The 27,252-nt window shown below is 36.6% G+C and overlaps 1 long non-coding RNA gene across 1 annotated transcript in view; it reads left to right on the top strand.

Moving 5' to 3' along the window:
- LOC145539672 (uncharacterized) overlaps window positions 1-27,252 on the top strand; it is an 870,498-nt gene that overhangs the window by 562,465 nt on the left and 280,781 nt on the right. The window lies entirely within an intron of this gene.

The raw sequence follows: 27,252 nt of genomic DNA, 5'->3' as shown, positions 1-27,252 counted from the left end.
TCAGACAGTAAAGAATCCACCCACAATGCAGGAGACCTGGGTTCGATCCCTGAGTTAGGAAGATTGCTGGAGGAGGGCATGGCAACCCATTCCAGTATCTTTCTGGGAGAATCCCCATGGACAGAGCATCTGGGCAGGCTACAGTCCATGGGATTGCAAAGAGTTGGGCACGACTGAGCGACTAAGCACAACTGTGATCAAGTAGTGTGGTGAAAACAGGAATCAAGTGATAACATGTTCTTGTATAGTTATGATCATTTCACATAGTGATGAAAACAAGAACATACAGCAGAATCTTTCTGGATTGTACAGGGATGGGAAAATTACATTATAAAGTCAGGGAAATTTTCTATGAGGGTCACTTACTTAAACTGCTAAATGATGATTAGGAGTCAATCATGGGAATTTGGGGGGGGTGTTATTGCATTGCATAGAAAAGTGTACAGGCTTAGAAGCTGGTTTGTGGAATGGAAAGGCCTGTTTGAATTAGAGTGATTAGAAGGGAATATAACAAACTAGGAGGAGAGCAGTATGAGATCAATCAAACAGAAAGGGATTGATACTAATAGGAAAAACTATAACTTAGAAATGGTTTTATAACTTAGAATTGTCTATAGTGACATTATTGAAAGAAAAACATACTTACTAGTCAACCTCCTTTCATGCAAGCGTATGACTATATGGTGTATTCTTCCAAAATGTATACTAAAGATAAGCAGGTAACTATATAAAAGGTCTCATGTACTTCTGTTTCCAAACAGCAGAGGTTAGTCTTGTGTAAGTCCTCTCTGTGGTCCAGTGACCAGGCCTTCTCCAAGTGCACATTAATTTGACTACAAACTTCCTCCTCCTACATATATCTCCTTGAACTGTGCTAGTGCTCATAAGTCACCTGAAGTTTTATTTCTTTTTCTCCTCTCTGCTTGTTGTGTTTGATTTTCTCCCCTTTTCTCTAAAGGTTAGGAGAAACACACACACACACAGACAAAGTCAGTCAAATCAAAAAAGAACTTCTGAACAGAAAGTGTGATTCTTCCTTTTACTTGAAACTGTTGAACACCTTTACCATAATACTTAACTTGCACTGAGCACCAACTGTTTGTGGAGCGCTATGAATGTGTTTTCTTGTTTAGCTACCCATCAAATAGTGAGGTGCTTATACCATTCTCACCTGTACTGTTCATGTAAAGAAACTGAGGCCAAGAGTAGATGAAAGCTTGTCAATTGATCAAACACTTAATAAAAGAACCAAGATCTAAGTGCAAATACACTATAATAAATGTGAGAACTCAGTACTTTTACTATTTATGACATAGTTTGTATCAATACACATGCATATGATCATAGCATTTCTCTTCCTTAATAAAGACATTTCTGTCCCTTACCTTATGTTAATGTTCAAGTGAAATGCCTTCCACAAATACTTTGAACCAAACAGTGGTTTCTCCTGTCAGAGGGCTTATTTGAATCCTGCTCATGTACTGTCTTAACGTAACTCTACTTCTGTCAGTGCTAGGTTAGTGTGCTTGTATACAAGAGGAATTGAAAATGAAATGCTATGAAATTGATACTTGTACACCTTCTAGACCTTCTGAGCCTGGCTTTGTACTAAGATATCTATCAGATGAACTTCTGTGGTAGTATCCAATTAGGCTGGCAGTCAAGTGTGGGCTCTTGAATAAAAAATCATGTTGAAAAGATTTTTCTTTTTGTCTGTTAGGTTATACAGCTCGGAAAGGTTTGGGATTTGTCACCCATTTATAATAGGATTATATTGTTTTTTCCTGAGTGCTGTTTGAAAGCTCAGTTATCACCATGTACTGACAGAGATGAGTGAGGTTCCTTTAACTAACTAACTTGATAGTTTACATTTAAAGTATGTCAGAATTTATATATAGCCCTCTCCCTAAAATATTCAACTTAAATCTTTGCTATTTATAAATTTCATCCTTTGTCAGTTGAGACTAGTCCAGGATCAAAGCTGTTTCTATTAAGGCAAATGCTCCCATAGTTACTCACATTAAAAGAATTGTACTCTTTTCTGAAGTTTCTGAAGTCACTATAATTAAACAGGCTAAATGTTATTTGTGATGAACCACTAAGGATTTTATCTTGGAAACATTGTTTTGTCAATGTATTTTGTAAACCCAGTTCATTATTTTAATAAAGTCACTACTTGCTTCTACAGTGACTTTTTTCCTCTTTTTTTTTTTACAGTGATATTTTTTTTTTCTTATTCTACAAATATTCTCACATTTACTTTTCCCTTTGACCTTCTGTATCAATATAAATCTCTGAAGCAAACTGACTGAGGCAATAGGCTATTTCCTTAAGGCTAAAAAGATAATAGTAAACCAAATGAGTACTAGAACCCAAGTATGCTTGATTATATGTTCATAGCTTAAATCCTTCTAATTGTTAAGAAAATGATCACACTCAAGCTTAAAAAGTAACAGAATATATCTACAGGAAAAGCCTGGAGCTTTCTAGGCTTTTTGACTTTGGGCAAATCATTTAACATTTCTATTGCTCTTCTTTTCTCCTGTATCAGAAGAAGCAGTTGGGAGTCAGAGATTGTTACAGTTTCTGTATGTTCTAAGGGGCCTGCCAGGAGGCATTAGTGGTTTAAAAAAAACAAAAACAAAAAACCTGCCTGCCAATGGATAAGAGAGGTGGGTTAGATCCCTGGGTCTGGAAGATCCCCTAGAGGAGGAAATGGCAACCCACTCTAGTATTCTTGACTGGAAAATTCCACGGACAGAGAAGCGTGGCAGGCTACAATCCATAGGGTCACACAGAGTGAGACATAACTGAAGTGACTTAGCACAAATGTTCTAAAATTCTATGATTTTATTTACAGTTGAAGTCAGACAATAGCCCTAAACCTTTAAAAATGAAAGAAATAGAAACCGGTAAGAATAGTTAAGTCTTGGGATCAGGATGCACTCCATACCTGGGACTGGGATGTACCTTCCTAAAGATAGGAAAGGTTAATTTTGAATTTAATATTCTCAGTATCATTCTGTACTTGTACAAATAAATGGCTACATTTCTTTAAATTATGAAGATTTAAAAACAAAGAGGCTGGGAGGAAGAAAGAATGGTATTACTACTTTTTCCACATTAAAAATGTATCAATGCAGTTTTTATGAATCAGATTGTCTGACTTGACTAAATATTTCTACACTAAAGGTATCTCAGAGAAGGCAATGGCACCCCACTCCAGTACTCTTGCCTGGAAAATCCCATGGATGGAGGAGCCTAGTAGGCTACAATCCATGGGGGCGCTAAGAGTCGGACACGACTGAGCAACTTCACTTTCACTTTTCCCTTTCATGCACTGGAGAAGGAAATGGCAACCCACTCCAGTATTCTTGCCTGTAGAATCCCAGGGACAGCAGAGCCTGGTGGGCTGCCATCTATGGGATCGCACAGAGTCGGACACGACTGAAGCGACTTAGCTAGCAGCAGCAGCAGCAGCACCAAAGGTATCTACTTCATTGCTCTCATGCTATTATACAATGAAATAGATACCCTCTTGAATGTATATGTGTTTAGACAATTGAGCTTCAAAGAAGATAATTATGTTTTAAATTATTTTGTGTTGTTAAAATATTACATTATTTAATATGCATATGTAAGGTGGGCTTCCCAGGTGGCACTAGTGGTAAAAACCTGCCTGACAATGCAAGAGATATAAGATCTATGGATTCGATCCCTGGGGTAGGAAGGTCCCCTGAAGGAGGGCACGGCAACCCACTCCAGTATTCTTGCCTCAAGAATCCCATGTAAAGAGGAGCCTGGAATGCTACAGTCCATAGAGTCGCAAAGAGTCAGACACAACTGATGCAGCTTAGCACAAAGCACACTCATATGGAAGATTACCATCAGTTTATTGTACAAATCACAATATTGATGGTAGGTAATTAGATTATATCAATAATATATGTACGATTTCAAGCATTCAAGGATGCATGATTGTTATAAATTTATGAAGTATTATATTTAATTAGTAATAAAGAGTTTCCAGCAAGGGTCCATGTAGTCCAAGCTATGATTTTTCCAGTAGTCATGTATGGATGTGAGAGATGGACCATAAAGAAGGCTGAGCCCTGAAGAATTGATGCATTTAGACTGTGGTGTTGGAGAAGACTCTTGAGAGTACCTTGGACTGCAAGGAGTTCAAACCAGTCAATCCTAAAGGAAATCAATCCTGAATATTCATTGGAAGGACAGATGCTGAAGCTAAAGCTCCAATACTTTGGCCACCTGATGCAAAGAGCTGACTCATTAGAAGAGACCTTGATGCTGGGAAAGACTGAAGACAGGAGGAGGAGGGGACAACAGAGGATGAGATGGTTGGATGACAATGGACATGAATTTGAGCAAGCTATGGGAGATGATGAAGGACAGAGAAGCCTGGTGTGCTGCAGTCCATGGGGTTGCAAGTAGTCGGACAGGACTGAGTGACTGAACAACAGCAGCAAGACAGTTACATGGCATGAAGTTCTAGTATTGTGCCATTTCCTGGAGTGAAGATTACTGAACCAAATTACTGAATAAAACACTTCTTAATACAATTGGAAATATGTTGGCTGTAATACAAATATTAATGGCTAACAGAGTAAATTGAATAGTCCCTCCTCCATTGTGAATTTTCAATATGAAGAATCTTTGATAACTTGGATTTATTTGAATACTTAAAGATTTTCAAATTGCCCACTTAAGGTCTATTAGTCATTCCTTCTGGCAATATTTAAAAGAAATAATAAGGGATTTGAAAGAAAAATAAGGAGAAAGCAGGCTAAATATAGAGGAGAAAAGTGAGGAAATAAAACTCCTTGTACAGTGTGTTTCACTTTGTTTTGATGCATTTTTACACAAATTTATCATAACTGATATTAGTAAAAATTACTAACATGTATCAAAAACTGAATGTGCAAGGTACATTATATACATTACCTGGGCTGTCATATTAGAACATCTAATTAGATACATTTATTATTCTTATTTTATAGTTAAGGAAACTAAAACCCAGAACAGTTGAGAAAGTTGACCAAAGTCTCACAACGTGGACGTGTCTCAGATGATAATCAAACCTAGAACATCTAAACCTGACATTTTGCTAATTCCTTTGATGTCATATTTTCCTTGTATATGTTGACTGTATATCCCCATGCATTGGAGAATGGTTTTGTTAGATATTCTTTATGGACATAGAGTGTTCTCCTTCAGTCATGACAGTCTGAATATACTAAATAAAAATCTACACAAAGATTTTGTTTCCCAAATCTGAGTAAATACCCATATCTCAATCATTGTTGGGAAGTAGGTCAACAGCTGTAAGGCATGTATTCAAAAGTCATCGAAAGTTCCAACTAAAAATCAAAGGGAGAGATAAAGAGTTTTTATCATGAGTAGTTCACATTTAACTGTTTTGCGTAAAATTGACAGGGATGTGGGCATGTCAACGGGTTTTCTGCTTGATGGAATTCTTACAAGTCATAATGCTAGTTATTTAAGATACTCAAATTTACATTTATATTCTCTTTATTAAATATTCTTTTAATTATGTTTATTTTATTGCAAGGCAAATTTTAAATTATGGCAATGCTTTTTCATAGGTTGACTAAACTGTAAGTTTTACAAGTATAGACATCATACTTCCTTGCCTAAGTTGTTATCTCATTACCTAGTATAGTACTTGCCAACTAGCTGACAATCAATAGTTGTGTCTTCAGTGAATGGATAAATGAGTGAATGAGAGAATTCTCCATTCACGTCCTTTCTCAATCCTTTATTTTTCTCTGTGAGATTTTAAACTATATGAGGAAAAGCTATAATCTTAATTTTGTCATGAACACATCTTACATAATCATGAAATGATTATGATATCACTTTTTATTTTCTGAAAAAGAAATATAGGTGAGCAGTGTTTTTTCTCTATCTCTGAGAAGGAAATGTATAATCTTTCATGTTTTCTAAAGGTAAGTCTCAATAACTGAAATGTACTTTTTATACTATATTTAAGAAAGTGAAATACACAAAGAAACCAGTATCTCAGTGCTCCCTGTTGCGTATGAAAGCCAGGATTCTTAGTGCACTGTTAGAATTTATTTTGCGACTCACAGGCAGAACAACAGCTCAGGTTCTTCGACAATATAGACAGCATAAAAAATATAAAACTTTGTGACCATATGAATGAGAGTTTCATTTGAAAATTCATTCTGATCATTTGAAAAGTAACTCACAAAGAATGAGGGAGTGATTGGGTAAGTGAAGGGAAGGCTTCCATCTTATGCTGCTTTTCAATACTAAGGGCAGAATGACTTACCATGTAGGTATTCAAAGTTATTTTTTAAAACATTGAAAGAGAAAACAGAATCACAATGTATGGAAATAATGTAAAATGGAAATTTCTATTTATATTCACTAAGGTTTGTTTTTTGCCTTATGTTTAATAGGAATCTTTTTCTGCTGAACAGAATAAAAACTAAAACTCTACCCAGAACTGAATTAATGAAAGTGTTAGAAGGTAAAATAAATATCAACTCTAAGTTTAAAGACATTTCAATAAAAATATTACTACAATGTTATAAATTCTACTAATGAATAGAGACATGTTATAACATGAAAAGGGTGATTCCTAGAGTGGGCTTTTTGTGCACACATTATTTGGTTGAATGTTTTGAGATCTATATGTTTTATTTTTTTTTAATTTATTTTTAATTGGAGGATAATTGCTTTACAATGTTGTATTGATTTCTACCATACATCAGGATATCAGCCATAGGTATACATATGTCCCCTCCTTTTTGAACCTCCATCCCACCTCCCATCCCATATTACTCACCCTTTAGGTTGTCACAGGGCATCTGGTTGAGCTCTCATACAACAAATTCCCACTGGCTATCTATTTTACAATTGGTGGTGTATATGTTTCAGTGCGACTCTTTTAATTCATCCCACCCTCTCCATCACCCGCTGTTTCCACAAGCCTATAATCTATGTCTGATTGTTACCCTACAAATAGGTTCATCATTACCATTTTTCTAGATTCCATATGTATGTATTAATATATGATATTTGTTTTTCTCTTTCTGACTTATTTCACTCTGTATAAGAGGCTGTAGGTTCTTACACTTTAGATCAGTGTTTCTCAAACTTTAGCTTGCATAGGAATTAGTTGGACAGTTATTGAAACACAGAATCCTAGTTTTACTTCCAGAGATTACAATTCACTGGATTTGAGGCAGGGAGCTAAGTTTGCCTTTCTCAAAAGTTTTCAGTTGATGTTGATCATGCCAGTTTGAAGATAAGACATGATCAATGCTACTTTAGATAATTTTAGACTCTTTACATGTCTATGCTGTGCTGTGCTTAGTTGCTCAGTTTGTCTGACTGTTTGTGATCCAATGGACTGTAGCCCACTAGGTTCCTCTGCCCATGGGGATTCTCCAGCCAAGAATACTTGAGCTGGTTGCCATGCCCTCCTCCAGGGGATCTTCCCAACTCAAGGATCAAACCCAGGTCTCCCACATTGCAGGTGGATTCTTTACCATCAGTGCCACCAGGGAAAGCCAAGAATACCGAAGTGGGTAGCCTATCGCTTCTCAGGGTATCTTCCCAACCCAGGAATCAAACCGAGGTCTCCTGCATTGCAGGCAGCTGCTATACCAGCTGAGCTACCAGGGAAAACCCTTTACATGTCTACTTTAATTCAAATCCACATTTTACAAATGTGTCTGTGAGTATAATTTTTCCCTCTACAAGCAAATTTCCTTTTTTCTCTTACATGTAGTTTCTCTGCAAAGAGGGTAGCCTTGTTTCTCTTAGAATTAGGTAATAATAGGCTTTTTAAAGTAATTATTCTGTGTTTGTTGCAGATCAGCTGTGGTTTGTTCTTCTTTGTCTTCATTCCATTGTAATTGTCTGAAAGTGCATCTCATTGAAAAGGAGAAGTTATCATTGAAAATATATATTGACTCTTAGACAGTTTATTCAGAAATGACATATTTTATTGGCCAAAGAAAGTATTATGGCAACTTCTAACATAACTGGTAGAAACATAACTTTCCCACAAGATGAAGCATCGCAAGCCACTAACCAAGCCAGACACCAACTGGACAAGGAAATAAAATTATCCCACGGGGAAGGACAGCAGATATTTCTGATGCTTCTCCTTTTGGAACAAATATTAAACAATTAGTTACTTATTACCTCTGTTTTTTAACCTCTTAATATAGAATTTGAATCCTATATAAATATTTATTTTACCAAAGAGGAGTCACTGTGAGTACGACTGATATCTTTGCAAATAATCTTCCTCAAAGATCAGTTCCACTCAGTTCAGTTCAGTCACTCAGTCGTGTCTGACTCTTTGTGACCCCATGGACTGCAGCACTCCAGGCTTCCCAGTCCATCACCAACTCCTGAAGCTTACTCAAACTCATGTTCGTAGGGTCGGTGATGCCATCCAACCATCTCATCCTCTGTCATTGCCTTCTCCTCCCACCTTCAGTCATTCCTAGCATAAGGGTCTTATTTCAAATGAGTCAGTTCTTCCGATCAGGTTGCCAAAATATTGGAGTTTCAGCTTCAGCATCAATCCTACCAAAGAATATTCAGGACTGATTTCCTTTAGGATGGACTGGTTGGATCTCCTTGCTGTTCAAGGGACTCTCAAGAGTCTTCTCCAACAACACAGTTCAAAAGCATCAATACTTCAGGGATCACCTTTCTTTATAGTCCAACTCTCACATCCATACATGACTACTGGAAAAACCAAAACTTTGACTAAACGAACCTTTGTTGGCAAAGTAATGTCTCTGCTTTTCAATATGCTGTCTAGGTTGGTCATAAATTTTCTTCCAAGTAACGTCTTGTAATTTCATGCCTGTAGTCACCATCTGCAGTGATTTTGGAGCCCCACAAAATAAAGTCTATCACTGTTCCTGTTGTTTCCCCATCTATTTGTCATGAAGTGATGGGACCAGATGCCATGATCTTTTTCACTCTCCTACGGCACTTTAATCAAGAGCATCGTTAGTTCTTCTTCACTTTCTGCTGTAAGTGTGGTGTCATCTGCATATCTGAGGTTACTGATATTTCTCACTGAAATCTTGATTCCAGTTTGTGCTTCATCTAGTCCAGCATTTTTCATAGTGTACCTGCATATAAGTTAAATAAGCAGGGTAACTATATGCAGCCTTGATATACTCCATTCCTGATTTTAAACCAGTCTGTTGTTCCATGTCCAGTTCTAACTGCTGCTTCTTGACCTGCATACAGATTTCTCACAAGGCAGGTAAGGTGCTCTGGTATTCCCATCTCTTTAAGAATTTTCTACAGTTTTTTCTGGTCCACACAGTCAAAGACTTTGGCATAATGTATAAAGAAGAAGTAGTTGTTTTTCTGGAACTCTCTTGCTTTTTCAATGATCCAACCTTTATTGGCAATTTGATCTGTGGCTCCTCTGCTTTTTCTGAATCCAATTTGAACATCTGGAAGTCCACGGTTCATGTACTATTGAAGCCTGGCTTGGATAATTTTGAGCATTTCTTTGCTAGCATGTGAGATGAGTGCAGTTGTGTGGTACTTTGAGCATTCTTTGGTATTACCTTTCTTTGGGATTGAAATGAAAGCTGACCTTTCCCAGTATTGTGGCCACTGCTGAGTTTTACAAATTTGTTGGCATATTGAGTGCAGCATTTTCACAGCATTATCTTTTAGGATTTGAAATAGCTCAACTGGAATTCCATCACCTCCACTAGCCTTGTCCATAGTGATTCTTTCTAAGGCCCACTTGACATCGCATTGCAGGATGTCTGGCTCTAGGTGAGTGATCACACCATCATGATTATCTGGGTTGTGAAGATCTTTTTTGTATAGTTCTGTGTATTCTTGCCACCTCTTCTTAATATTTCTGTGCTTTATTGTGCCCATCTTTGCATGATATGTTCCCTTGGTATCTCTTATTTTCTTGAAGAGATCTCTAGTCTTTTGCATTCTATTTCTTCCCTCTATTTCTTTGCATTAATCACTGAGGAAAGCTTTCTTATCTCTCCTTGCTATTCTTTGGAACTCTGCATTCATATGGGTATATCTTTCCTTTGCTCCTTTACCTTTTGCTTCTCTTCTTTTCAGAGCTATTTGTAAGGCCTCCTTGGACAACTATTTTGCCTTTTTGTATTTATTTTTCTTGGGGATTGTCTTGATCCCTGCCTCCTGTACAATGTCAGGAACCTCCGTCCATAGTTCTTCAGGCACTCTGTCTATCAGATCTAATGCCTTGAATCTCTTTGTCACTTCCACTGTATAATTGTAAGGTATTTAATTTAGGTCATACCTGAATGGTCTAGTGGTTTTCCCTACTTTTTTCAATTTAAGTCTGAATTTTGCAATAAGGATTTCATGATCTGAAATCAGCTCCCAGTCAGCTCCTAGTCTTCTTCCTTTTTTTTTTTTTTTTTTTTTTTGGCTGTATGGAACTTCTCTGTCTTTGGCTGCAAAGAACATAATCAAACTGATTTTGATATTGACCATCTGGTGATGTCCATGTGTAGAGTCATCTCTTGTGTTGTTGGTATAGGGTGTTTGCTATGACCAGTGTGTTCTCTTGGCAAAACTCTATTAGCTTTTGCCCTGCTTCATTCTGTACTCCAAAGCCAAAGTTGCCTGACTATTCCAAGTATCTCTTGACTTCCTACTTTTGTCTTCCAGTCCCCTATAATGAAAAGGACATCTTTTTTGGATGTTAGTTCTAGAAGGTCCTGGAGGTCTTCATAGAACCGTTCAACTTCAGCTTCTTCAGCATTACTGGTTGGGGCATAGACTTGGATTACCGTGATATTGAATGGTTGGCCTTGGAAATAAATAGAGATCATTCTGCCGTTTTTGAGATTGTATCCAAGTACTGCATTTTGGACTCTTTTGTTGACTATGATGGCTATTCCATTACTTCTAAGGGATTATTGCCCACAGTAGTAGATATAATGGTATTTTGAATTAAATTCACCCATTCCAGTCCATTTTAGTTCATGATTCCTAAAATGTCGATGTTCAATCTTGCCATCTCCTTTTGACCACTTCCAATTTGCCTTGATTCATATACCTAACATTCCAGATTCCTATCCAATATTGCTCTATACAGCATCAAATTTTACTTCCATCTCGTCACATCCACAACTGGGTGTTGTTTTTGCTTTGGCGCTGTCTCTTCATTCTTTCTGGAGTTAATTCTCCACTCATCTCCAGTAGCATGTTGGGTACCTACCGACCCGGGGAGTTCATCTTTCAGTGTTCTATCCTTTTGCCTTTTCATACTGTTCATGGGGTTCTCAAGACAAGAATTCAGAAGTGGTTTGCCATTCCCTTCTCCAGTGGACCACATTTTGTCGGAACTTTCCACCATGACCTATCCATCTTGGGTGGCCCTACACAGCATGGCTCATAGTTTCATTGAGGTAGACAAGGCTGTGGTCCATGTTATCAGACTGATTAGTTTCTGTGACTGTGGTTTTCAGTCTGTCTACCCTCTGATGGAGAAGGATAAGAGGCCTAAGGAAGCTTCCTGACAGGAGACACTGACTGAGGGGGAAACTGGGTCTTGTTCTGATGGTGGGGTCATGCTCAGTAAATCTTTAGTCCAATTTTCTTTTGATGGGCATGGCTGTGTTCCCTCCCTGTTATCTGAGCTGAAGGCAAACTATGGTGGAAGTAATGAAGATAATGGCAACCTCCTTCAAAAGGTCCCATGCACTCACTGCTGCACTCATTGCCCCAATCCTGCAACAGGCCACCGCTGATCCACGTCTCTGCTGGAGACTCGTGGAAGCTCATGGGCAAGTCTGGGTCAGTCACTTGTGGGTCACTGCTCTTTTCTCTTGGGTCCTGATACACACAAGGTTTTGTTTGTGCCCTCCAAGAGCCTGTTTCCCCAGTCCTGTGTAAGTTCTGGCAGCTCTATGGCGGGGTTAATGGTTACCTCCTCCAAGAGGTCTTTTGCCATACCCAGGTCTACTGCACCCAGAGCCCCTGCCCCTGTGGCAGTCCACTGCTGACCAGTACCTCCACAGGAGACACCAAACACAGTTCTTCTCAGTCTCTGTAGGGTCTCTGGGTCTTGGTGAGCAAAGGTCTGTTTGAGCCCTTTGAGCATCTCTGGTGAGTATGGGGCTTGATTCTAAATGCAGATTTGTCCCTCCTACCATCTTGCTGGGGCTTCTCCTTGGTCATGGATGTGTGGTATCTCTTTGCTCCAGCTCCACACAGTTGCCGCTAGAGTGCTGTGCAGCTGCCGCTCCAGCGCCTACCATTTTGCTGGGGCTTCTCTACCCTTGAATGTGGGGTATCTCCTCAAAGTAACTCCAGTGCCACTCCAAAGATCAGATATTTATATTTAAACAGATATAGTAAGTTTGCTTGAAAAACATGCTCTTTATTTTCTCAGATTTATAAGGAAGAAGAGAATGCTAAGCTTGGAGTAAAATACCTGGATTTGACTTTTTTTTTTATCCTAATGCTTAATGTCTCTGTGACTCTCAGGGAGCCAATTAACTCAGTTTCTACTTTTATTTAATATGCTAAGTAATAACTTCGTCATGGGTAAGCTAACACAGAAATAAAGGAGATGATATAAATAAAAGCACATCACAAACAATAGCGACAGTATAAATTCCTTGTCTAATTAAGTTTGTGGAGGTTATGGCATTTGATAATTTTCAAATATCACTCGTTACTGAAACTTGAACTTAGATTCCTTAGGAGTTTTAATGAATTTTGAACACTATGAAAAGGAAAATATAACTACACTGATTTGAAATCACCTTAAAAGGTTTAGTTCATTAAAATGGGGAGAATATGATTTTTAAATATAATTAATTAGGAAAAGGACAGTTTTGACTTAAAAATGGCCATGTCAGACCATTTTATCATAATATGAATTTACTTCTTTACATTCTGAGCTTTAATGTTGTATAAGTAGTTTTATAAAATTCTTATAAGAGGCATGAAATTTGCTGTAAAAGTTTATTCACTCTGTTGAAGTTTTATTATTTGATCATATCATCTATCTCTTTTTATCTATGTTTTTGTTTTCTTATAGTTCTTAAAGTATTTGTCTGCCTTAGGTATTGAATTATGTGTTTACTTTTTTAAACTGTTATCACTTTCAAAGCTCCTTGTGGAAGAGTGTTTTTTTTTCATAACTCTCACTTTTCTTTCTTAAATATGCAAGAAATGTTGAAGCATTCAAAACACTAGTGATAACGACCACCTGTTTCTTTAGGGTAACTTTCTTCAATTAATGTCTGAAATATTCTTGCTTAACCAATAACTTTGCATAATGCTGATAAAGTTGTACTTTTAAGATGAAGATTTAGACATTAGTTACTGCTTTTCAACTTGGTGACACAATAAATATATTATTTACTAACAAAAATCTTACCCAAATTCATGTTTCCCATACGAGGGAAAATGAGTTTTCTACTAGATTTCTCTGATAACTGAAATTATGATGCACTTTCAATGTAAAATTGTAAACTTGAAAAATGAAGTGAAATACAAGTTTCAAATAGACTCCATTAAAAAATATGAAGGAAAACATTTCTTTTTTGGAGAACAGGGGGATTATATGCAAAAAATTGTGATCTAAGATTTATTTTGACTTAGTCTAATTCTCCATGAATAATTTCTTAACCATATCTCCTTGAATCTCTCCAAATCTTCTAGAAGTCACTTCTCCCCCTTGATTTCCAAAAGTGCATTATATATGCAACCAAAATTACATTTTCTAACTGTATTTTGAATTGTTGTTTATTTGGCCTTTTCCCCCACTTGACTGTGAGTTCTCCAAACATAGAAATGACTTTTTTCTAGGTAAGAAAAAGATCTGAAATACAACAAATAATATGTAAATTCAAGTTTTGATCTAGAATAGTTAGGGTATAATCTGATGAGGTTAATTCAGACTGATCAAAGTGTTTACATTTACTACCAGTTCTGAAACATTCACAAAGTTTTATTATTAAGAAGCAATACAATGGACATTTTTTGCTGTACTTGTGATACTTCAGCTAATAGATAATTTTAATTGTTCTAGGTGACCAAATTTATTTGGATTTAATGTCTGTTTCCTTTTTACTTTATATGATTTGAATCTGTGATAGGGGCTGGTTTAAAAAAAATAGCATTTTTTAAGTATTTCAACTAATAATGCTTTAGCTTTTCAAAGTGTAAAGACAATGGAGCATGACACTTTTGATGATAATTTATTATATAACATTTTGTTTCTTCATATAATTTACTAAACCATTTCTAACAAATATTAAATACTCAACTAGCATGAGACTGTCTAGATACTAAAGGAAGGAGAAAAGAGTGCTGCAAGCTGTCATATTTTACTAATAAGAACAACACTCAATATAGATGACATTGTCATTTTAAAAGAGTAATTTGTCTTTGCTTTCGACTTGATTACTTTAAATTAATAATGTGTTGGTATGTAATCTATATGACCCTAGTCATGTAAGACATCAGGAAATCACAATGATGTGATGCTATAGGAAGCTGATGAACCCATATGATTAAACTGTAAACAAACAAACAAAAAAGATGAATTTATGCACTGCTTCTTCACATATTCTTCACTTCTGTAACTTCTTTAATTAAATTTCAATAAAAATATTAAATCCAAAGTGGTTTCTGAATTCCTCATCTGCCTTTGTAAAATGATTCAATTTCTGTGCTGTGGGAACTACTTATGTTGCTGAGTATGTTGCTGAGTCTGCAACTATAATGAAGTCAACAGTCTGGAAATTTTCTCAGATCTAGATAATTTAATGTGAGTTTTTTTTTTCTTTTTGCCTTTTCATAGCCCTGTATTTTATTAAATGCTTGTTAAAATTAGGGTTGATTCCCTTTTTTCTGTTAGACCTAATGTGAATTCTTACAAAATACAATATGAATTACCATTACCCAGAGTTTAAGAAGCAGTTAAAAGGGGTTTCTCTTACTCTTTCATTCTCTATTTAAAACATTAGTACACACAACTTAAATATCACCCTCAGAGGTCTGTGAAATTTCCGAACTTTTTTTTTTTTAATATATCTGAGAAGCTTTGAATCTCCTATTTTTGGCATGATGAACACAGAATTTCATCACAGAGAGGTTTCTCCTCTTAGGGAGAGTAGTCTGCTTCTTCTAAACTCTAACTTATGGCAGAAATGAAAATGATTATCTATATGAGCATAATAAAACCTCTCTTACTTCAGAGATGGTTCAAGAGGAGGATGTGCCTAAGATGGTACTCCAAAGGAAAAGAAGCAGAGAGACACTATGCGTGTTTATGCCCTTGGCCTTGCTACTGCTCAACAAGATTTCCCGGAAAGGGGAGCCCACATTTTACATCTATCATCTAGGAGACACCTCCAAAATCTGGTCTGGAGGCCAGCAGGAATTACGACTCTTGCTCACACAGAGTGGTATATATCTTCACACTTTTAAAGCTGCTGCCTAAGAATCTGGAATTTAATCAGCCTGAGTTAGATGTTAAATAAGATTCTTCCATTTGAATCACTGACAGGTCTCTGCCCACCCGCAACAATAAGGCCATATTAAGAATAAATCACGTGGTATATACAACCGAAAAGATTCAAGAGATAACCAAGGAAGGCTTGGTCAAGAAGGACCTATATAAGTCCACTCCTACAAGACTGAGAAAAATAAGTTTTGCCTAATACACAGAATCAAGCACAGAGAGCCAAGCAAAATGAGGAAAAAGAAAAATATTGTCCTAACAAAATAACAAGACTAAACCTCAGAAAAATATTTTTAATGCTATTTTTTTTAAATGGCACGTAGTTGATTTACAATGTAGTATTAGTTTCTGTTGTATAGCAAAATGAGTCAATTATACATACAAGTGTATCACTCTTTTTTTATTTTTTTCTCATTACGGAGTATTAAATAGAGTTTCCTGTGCTATTCAGTTGACTCTTAATAGTTATCTATTATATATATAGTAATGTGTATATGTCAATCCCAATTTATCCCTCTCCCACTTACCTCCTGTGAACCACAAGTTTGTTTTCTACATCTGTGACTCTACTCCTGTTTTGTAAATAGGTTCATTTGTATCATTTAGATTCTGTATATAAGGGATATCATACAATATTTTTTCTCTATCTGACTTACTTCACTCAGCATGACAAGTTCTAGATCCATCCATGTTGCTGTAAATGGCATTGCTTTATTTTTTTTAATGGCTGAGTAACATTCCATTGTATATACATGACACATCCTTTTTTTCCATTCCTTGGTTGATGGAGATTCAGGTTACTTCCATGTCTTGACTGTTGTAAGTAGCCCAGTGCTGCAATGAACATTGGGATGCATTTATCTTTCAATTACAGTATGGTAGCTCTATTTTTAGTTTTTTTAAGGAACCTCGATAATGTATCCATAGTAGCTATAACAATTTGCATTCCAACCAACAGTGTAGAAGGTTTCCCTTTTCTCCACATCCTCTCCAGCATTTATTGTTTGTGATTTTTTGATGATGACAATTCTGATTGACATGTGAGGTGATACCTAGTGTAGCTTTGATAGAAAAACATCTTAATGATACAGAGTCAGAAACTATAAGAAAAAAAAAATCAGAGCTGAGGAATACAGCAACTTAAATGAAAAGTACACTGGAAGAAATCAACAGCAAAATATATTATAAAGAAGAATGGATCAGTGATCTGAAAAGAACATAGCAGAAATCACCCAATTGGAATACAAAAAGAAAAATAATTTAAATGAGGAGAGCATAAAAGACTTCAGAGACAACATTGACCATATTAACATTTTCATTATAAGGGTCCCAGAAGGAGAGAAAATAGAGATATATGTCAAAAACTTACTTGAAAAAATAATGTTTAAAATCTTCTCTACCCTGGGGAAGGAAACGTACATCCAGGTCCAAGAAGAACAGACAGTTCCAAACATGATGAATCCAAAAAGAACCACTTCAAGACAAGTTATAATTAAAATGCCAAAAGTTGGAGAGAGAATTTTAAAAGCAGCAAGAGAAAAAAACAGCAAGTTACACTATAAGGGAACCCCCATAAAACTATCAGCAGATTTTTCAGCAGAAACTGCAAGATAGAAGGGAGGGAGTGGTATGATATATTAGAAGTGTAGGCTTTTGAACTGTGGTGTTGGAGAAGACTCTTGAGAGTCCCTTGGACAGCAAGGAGATCCAACCAGTCCATCCTAAAAGAGATCAGCCCTGGGTGATCTCATTGGAAGAACTGATGTTGAAGCTGTAACTCCAATACTTTGGCCACCTCATGCGAAGATTTGACTCAGTGGAAAAGACCCTGCTGCTGGGAAGGATTGGGGGCAGGAGGAGAAGGGGATCACAGAGAATGAGATGGCTGGATGGCATCACTGACTTGATGGACATGAGTTTGGGTAAACTCCAGGAGTTAGTGATGGACAGGGAGGCCTGGCATGCTGCAATTCATGGGGTCACAATGAGTTGGACACGACTGAGCAACTGAACTGAACTGAAGGAAACAAAACAAAACAAAACACAACTTAGCAACTCTATCTGGTGAGGTTATCATTCAGAATTGAAGATAACTCATTCCAATACCATCTTTCATCTTCTCTTTTGTTCAACCCTCCACCCCACCATGCTATTGATTCTTCAGTAGTAGAACAACTAACCCTGTATGCAGCCATCCAAATATTATTTGACCAGAAATCAAGAGATTTCTTTGAAGTCCTTTTTTCCCCCCTCCTTTTCATGTAAGCAAACAAAGATATCCTTAAGGGATTGGTGAGAGAGGAAAGAAGTGAAGTAGTCGAAAACAAACAGATTTAATGCTTTCAAATATAATTCTACAACTCATCTGTGAAAAAGCACAGGTGACTTCAAGATCTAAACCCTGTTGAAATATTAAGATAAGATTTTAATGAAGAAAGGGTAGGAATTTGGGTGGAAAATTTTAAGGAGAATATATTGGCTTAGATGTGAAATTGTATTCCCCATTCCCTACCAAAAAAAGAGATGAGGAAAAAAATCTCTGCTTTCCCCCAAAATAATCTGAAAACTCTGCCAGAGCAACACATAGGATATTTCAGATCACCAGCAAAGAATTGATAGGAAAAGTCATGAAAATGAATGAGCTCTCAGTGGGAAAAATAGACAAGACAAGCAGAAGGTCAAGGATGAGAATTCAATGCAAAACAAAGACACAAAATAAATGATTTTTAGCTAATACATATAGCCCAACCATAGATTTAACTTTCACATAAATTAAATATGGCTTCTAGTAGTCTTCAGGGATCAAAATGCATTTAATAAATTCATACTGAAACATGAGGAGGTAGGCTGTACCTAGGATTTGTTCAGTTATGCTAAAACATAATTGGCCCCTACTCTGGCACTGCCTTGACATAGCATTCATTTTCTCATGTAGCTAGTGCTTATCTGTTAATTTCCTGAGAGACATGGCTTTGAATGACTTAATTTAATAAAATTAACTCTTTGACTTGCTTGGGTCAAAACAACTACCATTAGCACTAATGCATTTTGAATTACTATGGGGGAATGTGCCCTAGTGCTATATGACTAAAAAGCAGCCCTCAATACATAAATAAATAAAATATCTTGCTTTTACTCCATGTCTATAAAATAAATCTCTTGAAATAAAATATGTAACACTAACTATTCCTCTCTGTTAGTAATTTTTTAGCTTTGATGGGAGTGATCTCACTGTGGCCTATGTGATAGTTCAGTCTGCATCAACCACTTTGCTACTAATTTTTCTTAAGCGCCATTTTCAGTTTCCATGTCCTATCAAGATTTTTAATCTACTAGCTTCTATTTCATACTGCCCTAAGTTTTCAAGACCCCTCCAAACAGCCCACTCTCTATGTTTACAATAGAATTTTCTCCTGCTTTATGGAGTCAGTACTGTCACCATCTCACAAGTTCAGTATATTCATTTCTGCCTGGAGACATGCATAAGCTTCTTTTCTTTTGCTCTGAATTTCCAAGAGCCTTAACTTCATGTTTCTGAATCTTGCTGCTGTTGCTGTTTAGTCACTAAGTCAAGTCCTACACTCATGACCCCATGAGCTATAGCCCATCAGGCTCCTCTGTTCATGAGATTTCTCAAGCAAGAATACTGGAGTGGGTCGCCATGTTGTTTTCCAGGGAATCTCCTCATCTCAAGGAATGAATCTACCTCTCCTGCATTGGAAGATGGATTCTTTACCACTGAGCCACCAGGGAAGCCCTCAAAAGGCTATAATATCTTCTTCTCCTATCTCTGAATAAGTAAAGTACACAGCAAAGGCCAAACTTAAGAATGAATGGTCATACAGTGTGTACTTTATATATATTAGCTTACCTTGTTCATTTGATGTGACAGTCTTGGCTAAGGACCTGGATTTATATATTGTGCTGTTCTATTTAGGTCTTGGGGTATGAGTGTTTACTATCTGCTCCCTTCCTGTGCAGAACATGCCTGTAATTTAAAAGGGAAGAAGGACAGAATGTGATTTCCTGTAAGAGGTCTCTTCTGAATTTCAACGGGAAAAAAATTAGTTTGGAACAACACAACATTAATGCAGTTTGTTTATATTCTCAGAAAAGAAGATGATAGATCTTTAGACAAAGAATTTTGCTTAACCAAAACAAGTAGGCTCAATAACAAAATCCATGTAGCTATTCTGCTTAGAATAGATTTGCCTGCTGTCATTCCCAAACATCCCTGATTAGAAACACTGCAAGAAAAATAAAATGCAGGACATTTCACAAAATCATGATGGTTTAATATCAGAAAGCATCAGAATTCTATTTTTCCTGTTGCTTCCGGAAGTAGGATGTTGAACACAGCCAATGCGATTTTAGTTGCATTGAGTCAAAATTACTTTTTTAGTCTTATTTTTGCTAAATATTATCTCTAGTCACAAAACTACATGGAAATTCCCTTGAAAAGAAAGAAGTAGATATTTTGTTATTGTTGTTACTAAAAATTTTACCTCATTTCCTGATAAGTATTAAGATTTTAAATATAGATTGATGGCGACTGCTTGCTTTGCAATATTTTTGTTAGGTTCAAGAAGTTACAAACACATAACATTTTAATTAAAATATTAACAAGTTAAATAGAAATTTGCTTTATCATATTGGTTTCTATAGGATGATAGGTTTAGGGTTAGGGTTAAATATTACTAGAACAAAATATTTTATTCTTGCCTGGAAAATACCATGGACAGGAGAGCATGGCGGGTTACAGTCCATGAGGTTGCAAAGAATTGGATGTGACTGAACGAATGAGAACTTTCATTTTTAACATCCAACACAAATATTCAAACATATCTTAAATGGTATGAAAATAATGTTTATGTAGTAATCATTAGATTTCTAATTAATATGATCAAGTAATCTACTGGCATCTGTTCTCTATGGGTTATTTTGAATTTCTTATTTCAAATTCATCATCTAAAGAACATGGGACTTACTTCACAACATTGATCCAGTCATTTCTCTACACAGATACAAATAGAGTAGAAGTAAAATGAGGACAAATTCATATAAATAAGATGTACAGAAAATTATATTTAATTTTCCTTTATAGGACATGATATTAAAATGAAACTGTGTTGAGCTTCTGAAATATTCTTTCTTAAGATAATATTGTCTAAAGGAGTTTTTATCTTCTAGAATAGCATTGTTCTTAAAGATGATATGTATCAGTTCAGTTCAGTCGCTCAGTCGTGTCCGACTCTTTGCGACCCCATGAATCGCAGCACACCAGGCCTCCCTGTCCAACACCAACTCCCAGAGTTTACACAAACCCATGTCCAACGAGTCAGTGATGCCATCCAGCCATGTCATCCTCTGTCTTCCCCTTTTACTCCTTCCCCCAATCCTTCCCAGCATTAGGGTCTTTTCCAATGAGTCAACTCTTCTCATGAGGTGGCCAAAGTATTGGAGTTTCAACTTCAACATCAGTCCTTCCAATAAACAACCAGGACTAATCTCCTTTAGGATGGACTGGTTGGATCTCCTTGCATCCAAGGGACTCTCAAGAGTCTTCTCCAACACCACAATTCAAAAACATCAATTCTTCGGCGCTCAGTTTTCTTCACCATCCAACTCTCACATCCATACATGACCACAGGAAAAACCATAGCCTTGACTAGACAGACCTTTGTTGGCAAAGTAATGTCTCTGCTTTTAAATATGCTGTCTAGGTTGGTCGTAACTTTCCTTCCAAGGAGTAAGCGTCTTTTTCACGGCTGCAATCACCATCTGCAGTATCTTGGGAGCCCAGAAAAATAAAGTCAGCCACTGTTTCCACTGTTTCCCCCTCTATCTGCCATGAAGTGATGGGACCAGGTGCCATGATCTTAGTTTTCTGAATGTTGAGCTTTAAGCCAACTTTTTCACTCTCCTCTTTCATTTTCATCAAGAGGCTCTTTAGTTCTTCTTCACTTTCTGCCATAAGGGTGGTGTCATCTGCATATCTGAGGTTATTGATATTTCTCCCGGCAATCTTGATTTCAGCTTGTGTTTCTTCCAGCCCAGGGTTTCTCATGACGTACACTGCATATAAGTTAAATAAGCAGGGTGACAATATACAGCCTTGATGTACTCCTTTTCTATTTGGAACCAGTGTGTTGTTCCATGTCCAGTTCTAACTGTTGCTTCCTGACCTGCATACAGGTTTCTCAAGAGACAGGTCAGATGGTCTGGTATTCCCATCTCTTTCAGAATTTTCCACAGTTTATTGTGATCCACACAGGCCCCGACCAGCAACGCTGAAGAAGCTGAACTTGAACGGTACTATGAAGACCTACAAGACCTTTTAGAACTAACACCAAAAAAGATGTCCTTTTCATTATAAGGGACTGAAATGCAAAAGTAGGAAATCAGGAAAAACCTGGCATAACAGGCAGATTTGGCCTTGGAGTACAGAATGAAGCAGGGCAGAGGCTAGTAGAGTTTTGCCAAGAGAACGCACTGGTCATAGCAAACACCTTCTTCCAACAACACAAGAGAAGACTCTACACATGGACCTCACCAGATGGTCAACACCGAAATCAGATTGATTATAATCTTTGCAGCCAAAGATGGAAAAGCTCTATACAGTCAGCAAAAACAAGACTGGGAGCTGACTGTAGCTCAGATCATGAACTCCTTATTGCCAAATTCAGACTTAAATTGAAGAAAGTAGGGAAAACCACTAGACCATTCAAGTATGACCTAAATCAAATCCCTTATGATTATACAGTGGAAGTGACAAATAGATTTAAGGGACTAGATCTGATAGACAGAGTGCCTGATGAATTATGGGCAGAGGTTCATGACATTGTACAGGAGACAGGGATCAAGACCATCCCCATGGAAAAGAAATGCAAAACAGCAAAATGGCTGTCTGAGGAGGCCTTACAAATAGCTGGGAAAAGAAGAGAAGCAAAAAGCAAAGAAGAAAAGGAAAGATATTCCCATCTGAATGCCGAGTTCCAGAGATTAGCAAGGAGAGATAAGAAAGCCTTCCTCAGTGATCAATGCAAAGAAATAGAGGAAAACAACAGAATGGGAAAGACTAGAGATCTCTTCAAGAAAATTAGATACCAAGGGAACATTTATGGAAAGATGGGCTCGATAAAGGACAGAAATGGTATGGACCTAACAGAAGCAGAAGATATTAAGAAGAGGTGGCAGGAATACACAGAAGAACTGTATGAAAAAGATCTTCACAACCCAGATAATCACGATGGTGTGATCACTCACCTCAAGCCAGACATCCTGGAATGTGAAGTCAAGTGGGCCTTAGGTAGCATCACTACGAACAAAGTTAGTGGAGGTGATGGAATTCCAGTGGAGCTATTTCAAATCATGAAAGATGATGCTGTGAAAGTGTTGCACTCAATATGCCAGCAAATTTGGAAAACTCAGCAGTGGCCACAGGACTGGAAAAGGTCAGTTTTCATTCCAATCCCAAAGAAAGGCAATGCCATAGAATGCTCAAACTACCACACAATTGCACTCATCTCACACGCTAGTAAAGTAATGCTCAAAATTCTCCAAGCCTGGCTTCAGCAATACGTGAATTGTGAACGTTTGATGTTCAAGCTGTTTTTAAAAAAGGCAGAGGAACCAGAGATCAAATTACCGACATCCGCTGGATCATCGAAAAAGCAATAGAGTTCCAGAAAAACATCATGTGTATGTGCACATGTAAATGTTTAAACCATAATTTTCAATTGTATATAGTATGATCTGACTCCTTTCCTATGGAAAACAAAATAAGGAAAAATAGCATGTTGATTCCTCTTATTCTTTCTTTCCTCCTAAACTTTTTTTTTCCAATTATATTATTCAGCTGCTTCTCAAATCTCTGCTTCGGAAAGTTCCACTCCTCCTTAGACATTTAAAATAAAAGAGGGCAAGTTGGTACTGTATTTCCTATTCAGTCTTGTTAGAACCACCAAGCATGTGTACTCACCATTTTAATTTTTGGGGATGCCCATTTGTTTTCTGTACACAGTTTGGTTGTGTATAATATTCTTCAGTTATGTATTAGACTTATATTGCTGCTGTGACAAATTACAATCAGTTCGGTGGCTTTAAAGAGCACAAATTTATTATTTTACTTCTGTAAATCAATTACTCAGCATTGGTCTCACTGGGCTAAAAATCAAGATGTTGGTGGGAAAGTTTGTGTTTTTCATTTTCTTATTCCTTCTGGTTTTGGCAAAACTTAGTTCTCTAAGGCTAAAGTACTAAAGTCTCTGATTTCCTTGATGGCTCTCAGTTTGGGGTCCCACTTACCTCCTAGAGGCCTTTCTCTACTTTTTGCGCATTTCTTTCAATATCTCAGAATTGGCATTGGGACATTAAATGCTTCCTTTCTCTGTAATCATAATTTATATTGAGCTTTGTTGCTCTAACTTTTCTTAAGCTTTAATTTAATGAATCCATTGTTCTGTTAAGCTCTATAACACAGAATTGTTGCTGTTGTTGTTCAGCCGCTCAGGTATGTCTGACACTTTGTGACACCATGGGCTGCAGCATACCAGGCTTCCCTGTCCTTCACCAACTCCCAGAGCTTGCTCAAACTCATGTCCATTTAGTCAATGATGCAATCCAACCATCGCATCCTCTGTCGTCCCCTACTCTTCCTGCTTTCAGTCTTCCCCAGCGTCAGGGTCTTTTCCATTGAATTGGCTCTTTGCACCATGTGGCCGAAGTATTGGAGCTTTAGCTTCAGCATCAGTTCTTCCAGTGAATATTGAGGGTTGATTTCCTCAGGATTGACTGGTTTGATCTCCTTGCAGTCCAAGGGACTCTTGAAGGAATTTTTCTTTTATTTTTCATTATGACTTCAAGTTTTAAATGGATCTGTTTTAATATATTTTCATGAATGCTATATGTTTACATACTTAATATATTTGCATGATGCAATTTATTGTTATTTTTCTTGCTTTTGTTACATTTGTGTAGTTCTGTCTACATTTCCTCTAAAAGAGTGTGAGCAAATTCTCTGTTACTCCTTTCTTATCCTGAGTTATTTAAAGTTTGAAGGTTAGGTTTTGTGTTTTATACATTTTTATGTAAATCTAACACTTGCTGGGTTGAGTATGATCAATACACAGAGCCCTCTGTTTTTTCTTTTTCAGTATATCGGTTCAAAAGTCGCTTCACTCTGATTAAAAACAAATCACTTAAAAGTACCGTAAATGTATCTCTCATTGAACCTGTCCTGTGTTCTGCAGTTTCTTTATTTTCCACTAGTGTCTCTGCAGTTGCCACTGTTACTTTCTTCTCCATCTACCTAAGACTCTCACAATCAGAAAGAAAAAGGCTATTGTATTCATTGGACCACTTGTCTTCAAATTTGCAAGTCTTAGAGAATTTATTAGGATTTTCCTAAATTACAACTTGGGAGAGGTGGGCCAATGGTTGAGAACTATGATAAAAACATCAGCATCTTGTGGTCATTTTAATTTCAAGTTTTGAAAAGAGAGATTCTTAGAACTCGTTTCACTCTTCCACATTTACCTAGAGATCAGATCTTTACACATTCATCTAAGGATTCATGTCTTTTCCTATCTATTAAATTATTCTTGTGTCTACTCATGTCTCATTTGTTTCAGTCTCTTCTTCAGAATCGTAAATTATCATGCATTATGCTTAATATCTTTTCTCTTATTTCTTAACAATCTTTATTCTTTCTGTATTCTGGTAGAACTTTGTAAATTTGTCCCAATGTACTGTAATTCAATTTTCTATTCTGTATTGATTTTTTGGACCTGAAACTGATCTGTGTTAAGACTTTGCCTTTATTTTTATTTAAATCTCTTATTTTACTTCCTTAGCTTGTCCAATTATCTTTTCACTTTCTTTGATTCTCAGCCAGTTCACCTTTATCTTTGTCTGGTTTATTGTTTTAAATATTTCCTTGTTTATAAACATCGTGTGTTTTTTCTAAATGGAAGCCAATACAATGCAAAGTAGGTTTAAAACATGTTTCTTTAATAAATATGTACTTAAGTAATATATAAATAGTACTTACATATAAATAATAAAATTATAGATATATATAATACTTAGATATTTGTAACACTGTTTATTTTTAGATTATAACCTTTTTTCAGAATTGTTTATATGTTTGTTTATTTCTTGCTTATATAGTTTATCTTGAAAAAACATTCTTTATCCATGTAGATGTTTTCCTCATGGCACTTTTGGAAAATTTTTATGAACTAACCTTACTATCACTTCTGCCAGTCCCTCTCTAGATCTCTATAGTTGCCAGGTAGGCTTGTTCCTTAGACTTCTAACTGGTGATACAGTCTGCTTCATAAAGGAGAGACTGTTATGCTCAGTGAAAGCTTTATTTTCTTGCTGGGTTTCATATAGCCACTTAATTTCAGGCTTTCATTATCAAGTTATTTTAATGCTGGTAATTCAAGATAAAGGATGTTTTAAACGATGTGCACTAAGTATATTCTATGGCTTGCTCTTTCTAAAATCCCTAGCTTCGTATCTATCATGAAATGTTATCTGAGTGCATTTTCAGGAAAGTTTAAATTTATTTTGATACATCACAGTGCTTCCTCAGTGGGGAGATGTGTCTTTACACAAATAGCTATACCTTGATTTCATTCTGTCCTGTTTGATATTTCATATGATATCTTTATAATATCTAAGATATGAATGATGTTGTTTTCTCAGTTTCAGGGATGATACAGATATTTTCCTATTTTCCTATTATTGTTGATTTCTGAAAAGGTGTCTCTTCTAAATTTATCTTAGCTAAAAGTTACAATTTATTTTTCTTGGATCTAATTTCAAAGAAAGTAAATATGGGATCATTTTTCATTTGACAAAAGAAAATGATCAAACTCAGAATTAATTTTTTAGCCAACTATTTTAAAACTTGAAACAGAGGCTTCTCTGTAGAAATTCAACTTTAATAACTAGAATGGAAAATAGCAAAAAAAAGTTATATTAAATGAGTAGGTTTCTAATGTCAACAAAGGTCTGTCTAGTCAAGGCTATGGTTTTTCCAATAGTCATGTATGGATGTGAGAGTTGGACTATAAAGAAAGCTGAGTGCCGAAGAACTGATGCTTTTGAAGTGTAGTGTTGGAGAAGACTCTTGAGAGTCCCTTGAACTGCAGGGAGATCCAACCAGTCCATCTAAAGGAGATCAGTCCTGGGTGTTCATTGGAAGGACTGATGTTGAAGCTGAAACTCCAATACTTTGGCCACCTCATGTGAAGAGTTGACTCATTGGAAAAGACCCTCATGCTGGGAAAGATTGAGTACGGGAGGAGAAGAGGACGACAGAAGATGAGATGGTTGGATGGCATCACCGACTCAATGGACATGGGTTTGTGTAAACTCCAGGAGTTGGTGATGGACAAGGAGGCCTGGCGTGCTGCGGTTCATGGGGTCGCAAAGAGGCACACATGACTGAGTGAGTGAACTGACTGACTAATGTCAAATTAAAATTTCTATACCTATTGCAAAGTAATTTTAAACTTTTATTCTATTACAGACTGAAAAGTTTTGGAAATTACTTAAAAATCTATACAGTGGATCTTTTTTTAAAGCTTCTTCTATGGGTAAAGATGCGTTTCTTCTATGGGTAAGACTGCAAGGTCTCTATCAATATATATGGTAATGGAGAAGACTAGTCAATAATCAGATAGTGCAAAGTGCTATCACCT

This window comes from Giraffa tippelskirchi, chromosome 2 (assembly GCF_054371585.1).
Source record: "Giraffa tippelskirchi isolate mGirTip1 chromosome 2, T2T-mGirTip1v1.2.pri, whole genome shotgun sequence".
Lineage (NCBI taxonomy): Eukaryota > Metazoa > Chordata > Mammalia > Artiodactyla > Giraffidae > Giraffa > Giraffa tippelskirchi.
The sequence above is the reverse complement of the archived record's forward strand: the minus strand, read 5'-3'. Positions and strand labels throughout refer to the sequence as shown.